This window comes from Pseudophryne corroboree, chromosome 2 (genome assembly GCF_028390025.1).
Source record: "Pseudophryne corroboree isolate aPseCor3 chromosome 2, aPseCor3.hap2, whole genome shotgun sequence".
NCBI classification, from domain to species: Eukaryota; Metazoa; Chordata; class Amphibia; order Anura; family Myobatrachidae; genus Pseudophryne; species Pseudophryne corroboree.
Window position 1 is genome coordinate 782,948,764 of NC_086445.1, and position 6,880 is coordinate 782,955,643.

The window sequence follows — 6,880 nt, forward strand, 5'->3', positions numbered from 1 at the left end:
ATTGTTCCGGTCTAAACAAGGAGGGCTTGGTATCCAGTGCTTCAAGATTTACTCATAGAAGATCCCTGGCCTCTTCCTCTACGTGAGGAACTGTTACAGCAAGATCCGGGTGTGTATCAAGACTTACCGAGGCTGCGTTTGACGGCGTGGCGGTTGAACGCCATATCCTAGCAAGAAAGGGTATTCCCAGTGAAGTCGTTTCCATACTTCTTCAGGCTAGAAGAGAAGTAACGGCAAAGCCTTACCACCATGTTTGGAGAAAATATGTGTCTTGGTGTGAATCCAAGACGGCTACTACAGAAGATTTCAGCTGGGTCGTTCTTCTCCATTCTTTGCTAGCAGGTGTGGATGCAGGCCTAAAGTTAGGCTCCATTTTAGTGCGGTTTTGGCCTTATAAATTTTCTTTCCAGAAAGATTTGGCAACTTTTCCTGAAGTTCGGACCTTCGTGGAAGGAGTACTGCACATCCAACCTCCATTTGTGCCCCCATTGGCACCGTGGGACCTTGACGTGGTGTTGCGTTTTCTTGTGTCGCAATGATTGGAACCTTTATAAAGGCTGTTTTAAAAATTTCTTTCTTGGAGAGTGGTCATGTTTTTGGCTTTGGCCTCCGCAAGGCGGATGTCGGAAGTAGCAGCTGGGTCTCACAAGAGCCCCTGTTTGATCTTCCAGGTGGATAGAGCGGAATTGAGAACTCGGATAATAGTTCTGCCAAAAGTGGTTTCGGTGTTTCGCAGAAACCAGCCTATTTCATGCCTGTGGTTTCTTAAGCATTGGTTGATTCAAGGTCTTTCGATGTAGTCAGGGCTTTGAATATTTATGTCGCCACTTTGGTTCAGATTGGGGAAACAGAGGCTCTGTTTTTCCGGTATGCTTCCAGCGTGATTGGGGCGCCTGCGTCTCTGCAATCGGTTACACGCTAGATCTGTGATACGTTTCGGCATGCTCGTTCTACGGCTGGATTGACGTTACTGAAGTCGGTGGTGACCCATTCTATTAGGAAGATGGGCTCTTCTTGGGCGGATGCCCAAGGGGTCTCGGCAGTTCAACTTTGCCGAGCGGATACTTGGTTGGGTTCAAACACTTTTGCTAAGCTCTACAAGTTTGATACCCTGGCTGATGGGGACCTCATGTTTGCTTAATCGGTGCTGCAGAGTCGTCCGCACTCTCCCGCCTGGTATGGAGCTTTAGTATAAACCACATGGTCCTTACGGAGTCCCCAGCATCCTCTAGGACGTATGAGAAAAAAGATTTTAATACCTACCGGTAAATCCTTTTCTCTTAGTCCATAGAGGATGCTGGGCGCCTGTCCCAGTGCGTACTGTGTCTGCAGTTATTGGTTGTAGTTACGCTCATGTTGCGTTGAGTTCAGTCAGTTGTGACTGTCGTTGGTCATGCCGTTGCATGCGTTGTTTTTGACTGCCATGTTGGTTATGGTTACACTCTTGTGGTGTTTCTTTTCTGTCAGGCTGTTGCTGACGTTGTGCATGCCTTGGCATGCGGTGTCTTATTATTGGTTGTGTTGACACACTGGTTGTGTTACATGTTCTCTCAGCATGTGGCTGAGTATTGTTCATACTGTTGGCTGGTATTCTATTGAATGTCACGTTCTGCGGTATGTTCAGGGTGTGAGCTGGTATGACACTCACCGTGTTTAAACAATAAATTATTTCCTCGAAATGTCCGTCTCCCTGGGCACAGTTTTCTAACTGAGGTCTGGAGGAGGGGCATAGAGGGAGGAGCCAGTTCACACCCATTCAAAGTCTTATAGTGTGCCCATGTCTCCTGCGGATCCCGTCTATACCTCTTGGTCCTTACGGAGTCCCCAGCATCCTCTACAGACTGAGAGAAAAGGATTTACTGGTAGGTATTAAAATCCTATTATTTCTTCCAAATACGGTGGTAATGTTTAGACATTACCCCCTTCCTAGCCTGAATCAGGGTAGGAGTAACCTCACTCGGGATACCCTTCCGAGCTAAGATCTGGCTTTCAAACGCCTTGCCGTCAAACGTAGCCGTGGTAAGTCTTGATAAGCGAATGGCCCTTGCAGTAGCAGATCCTCCCGAAGAGGTAAGGGCCTTGGATCTTCCAGCAGAAGATCCAGCAGATCCGCGTACCAAGCCCTCCTTGGCCAGTCTGGAGCAATGAGGATTGCCAGAACCTTTGTTCTTCTCACCAGCTGAAGAACCCTTGGTATCAGAGGAAGTGGAGGGAACACATACACTGACGGGAACACCCGTGGTGTTACCAGTATGTCCACCGCCACTGCCTGCGGGTCTCTCGACCTGGAACAGTACCTCCGCAGCTTCTTGTTGAGGCAGGAGGCCATTATGTCTATGTGAGGAACCCCCCACCAACCGGTTACCTCCTCGAACACCTCCGGATGGAGATCAGATCTGCTGAGGAAGTCTGCTTCCCAGTTGTCTACTCCCGGAATGAAGATTGCTGACATCGCCACCACGTGCCTTTTTGCCCAGAGGAGGATTCTTGACACCTCTGACATGGCAGCCCTACTCTTCGTTCCACCTTGTCGGTTTATGTAGGCCACTGTGGTCACGTTGTACGATGGCACCTGAACAGCCCGATCCTGTAGAAGGTGTGCTGCTTGCAGAAGGCCGTTGTACATGGCTCTTAGCTCCAGAATGTTTATCGGGAGAAGGGATTCTTGATTCTACCACCTTCCTTGGAAGGTTTCCCCCTGAGCGACCACTCCCTAACCTCTTAGACTTGCATCTGTGGTTAGAAGGATCCAGTCCTGAACTCCGAACCTTCAGCCTTCCAGAAGGTGTGGTAGTTGTAGCCACCAGAGGAGCGAAATCCTGGCTTTCGGTGACAGACGTATCCTCTGGTGCATGTGTAGGTGAGATCCCGACCACTGGTCCAAGAGATCCAGCTGAAAGGATCGAGCATGAAACCCTCCGTATTGTAAAGCCTCGTAGGAGGCAACCATCTTCCCCAGAAGGCGGATGCACTGATGAACCGAGACCCGGGTAGGCTTTAAGACATCCCGGACCATTGATTGAATCACCAATGCTTTCTCCACCGGCAGAAACACCCTCTGCACTTCTGTGTATAGGATCATCCCCAGGAAAGACAGCCTCCTTGTCGGCTCTAGATGAGACATTGGAAGGTTCAGGATCCAACTGTGCTCCTTGAGCAGATGTGTCGTGAGAGCAATGGATCGCAACAACTTCTCCCTGGATGAAGCCTTGATCAGGAGATCATCCAGATACGGAATTATGTTCACCCCTTGCTTGCGCAGGAGAATCATCATCTCCGCCATCACCTTTGTGAAGACCCTCGGTGCTGTGGAGAGGCCAAACGGCAGCGCCTGAAACTGATAGTGATCATCCAACAGTGCAAACCTGAGATATGCCTGATGCGGAGACCAGATGGGAATATGGAGGTATGCATCCTTGATGTCCAGGGACACCAGGAACTCCCCCTCCGTCAGATCTGAGATGACAGCTCTCAGAGACTCCATCTTGAATTTGAACTCCCTGAGGTAGGGATTTTAAGTTCAGAATTGGCCGTACTGAGCAATCCGGCTACGGTACCACAAAAAGGTTTGAGTAGTAACCTTTGTTCCACTGATGAGGTGGAACTGGAACAATCACCCTGGACACCACCAATTTTTGGATAGCTTCCAGAAGAATTGTTCTGTCTGCCAGCAGAGCTGGTAAGCCTGACTTGAAGAAACTGTGAGGTGGGGGAGTTTGAAACTCCAGTCTGTACCCCCTGGACACTATATCCAGTACCCAGGAGTCCAGGCCAGATGACACCCAGACGTGGCTGAAATACCGGAGTCTCGCCACCACCTGACCTTTCTCCAGGCCTAGTCGTCCACTGTCATGTGGAGGACTTAGGGGTATCAGAAGCAGGCCTTTGGGTTTGGGAACCTGCGGGCGCAGGTTTCTTTCCCTTGGCATGACCACCTCTGAAGAAGGTGTTCGAAGGCGTGTTCTTTCTAGGCCTCGCAGCCAGTGCAGCAATCCACACATCCAGCACCTCCCCAAAGAGAGCCTGACTTGTATAGGGTAGGCCCTCCACACTCTTCCTGGATTCCGCATCCGCAGACTATTGGAGGAGATCCCTGAAGCCATGGAACCCAGGTCCTTCATGGAATCTACCAGCAACCCTGCAGAATCCTGAATGTTACTTAAAAATAAATCAGTGTCACCTCTATCCAGCGTAGTCAATTCCTCCAGCAGAGTGATTGACCACCTGGCAATAGCTTTTGCAATCCAAGCACAGGCTATAGTAGGCCGCAATATAGATCTTGACGCCGTGTAAATGGATTTTAGCATATCATCCACCTTTCGATCTGCCGGGTCTTTCAACGCGGTGGATCCTGGGACTCCCATTTTTTCCTATCTTCCGCTGGGAAGGGAAAAACAACCAAGACTCTCTAAGGGATCTGGAATTTCTTTTCCGGATTTTCCCAGGCTTTTTCAAAGATAGCATTCAATTCTTTGGATGCTGGGAAGGGGAGGGGGGTCTTTTTATTGTCTGTGAAAAAGGCCTCCCCTACCTGCTCAGGACCTGTGTCAGTAATGTGTAACACATCCCTTACAGCTTCAATCATCAACTGCACCCCCTTAGCAAGTGATGCCGTCCCCCTCGACACATCCCCGTCACCGTCTGCAGTGTCAGAATCGGTGTCCGTTTCATACTGCATAAGTTTGGCAAGTGCACGTTTGTGAGAATGTACCGCAGGGGACCCCGATGAAGCAGTATCAGACCATACAACCATAGAGGATTGCAGAACTTGAGTGGCATGCTCAGTCCTAGCAACCCTATCAGAGACACTAACCATTCTGGCTCTCTAGCTGGGATCTGCGCTAAAACAGTGCAATCCTGATTACATGGTATGGAGTCTTCCTGGGAAGATAAATCCTCTGCAGCATATGTAACAGTGTCCCTAGACATGTTGTCACATACACACCAAACACCCCACAAACACACAGGGTACTGGGTAGACAGAGTTCCCCCCCCCCCCCCCCCCAAGAATGGCAGAGAAACACAGAGATTGGAGCCAACCCACACTCAGCACTATTATTGGTATAGGGATACCCTAACCAGCGCTGACTGTGTCCCTTAAAAGGTGACACAGCCTTTACACAGTCTCCCCTCCCTTCTACAACCCCCTGGTACCATACAGATAGCTGGAGTTGCTCTGGAGATACCTGTTCATCCACTGGCAGTGAGCTGCAGGCTGTAAAATGGCGCTGAACGCTGCTGGGTCCGCTCTGAGGAGAAGCTCCGCCCCCTTAATGGCGCTGTCTTCCCACTCCTGTGAGATTATACTGGCCAGAGGATTTGTTTGCTGGCTGGGATCCGCGGACCCCGACAGGCTGGAAATGGTCAGTGTAGGGTTAGGTGCTGGCTCAGGATGCCCCTCACAGTGCCGCACCACAGTACCGCTGATCCGTCCTACCCATAAAGCTGCCCTCTTCACCCTGCCCCCCTGCTTGTAAGGGGGAACAGTGACTCACTTACAACTTTCAGCTCTGCAAGGGGGTGGCGGCTGGCTGCCGGGGTGAGTGTTCCCCTGTGGCGGGGCGCGATCTGTCCCCTCTGGAGCTCAATGTCCAGTCAGCGGAGTCAGTGGCTCAGACCCCACAGGGTGGACTGCTCCCCCCCTCAGTCCCTCGATGCATGCAGGCTGTTGTCAGCAGCCTCCTGTAAAAAAATAAACTCTAAAAAAAACTTTCACCAGGAAAGCTCTGTAGAGCTCCCCTAGCTGTGACCGGCTCCTCTGGGCACATTTTCTAAACTGAGTCTGGTAGGAGGGGCATAGAGGGAGGAGCCAGCCCACACTATTAAACTCTTAAAGTGCCAATGGCTCCTGGTGGACCCTGTCTATACCCCATGGTATTAATATGGACCCCAGCATCCTCTAGGACGTAAGAGAAATATTGTTTTCATCCAGTTAAGGCTGCAGCAAGCTGGCTGGCTACTAAGCGACAGAGCAGTAGCGCAAAAACACGACAATCTATGAAACATTGACAAACAGCAGTGGCAGAAATGAAAAGTGGTGCAATATGGAATTATCCTTTGGCACCCTTATGTTGAATATTAAAAAGGACATGCACAGTTAATATACCAAGCACCTCAGTTAGAGGGACTGCACCTTTTGTGACTGTAGTGCTTGAATGTTTCGGCACCCACAAAACAAGCTACCAATGAGTTTAAAGCAGCTAAGCTAACAGCTTTGCATTGACAAGATATCATCATCACTACCATCCTCATCCTCGCCCTCCTCAGTGTGTACTGCATCCTCACACAATATAAATTTATACCCACTGGAATCCACCATTACAGAAGTCTCTGTACTTTGATGTAATTGCTGCTAACAAAATCTGTCATTCATTTTGTTAAAACATCATCTTTTCCACATTTTGGGGAGGTACCCTCCTATGCCATTCACTGAAAAGGTACTGAAAACTTTTTCTGAGTACACAGAGGAGGGTGGGAAGCTTAAAAAAAGGCAAAGCCAGTTTGTACAAGGACCTCCAAATTGCCTTTTTTTCTTCAAATAGTCAAAGAGACTCTGTGACATGCCTGTTTGTATGCTAGCATTAAAATAACCCTCCACCATTCTTTGAATGATGACAATATTAGATGGAGTACAGTGCTCAAGGACAGTATAAACAACAGAACAATATATTTATTTTTCCCTTTCACAGGTCACCTCACACTGCAGAAATCCAAAGGGCTTTTATATGAATGTGAATAATAAACACACAGGGGCACAGTGAGCCAGAACAGTACAAACAATAAAACAAAATAATTATTTTTCACTTTGCAGCTCAACTCGCACTACAGCAATTCACAGGGCTTTTTTATGTATGTGAATGATAAGCACACAGGGGTACAG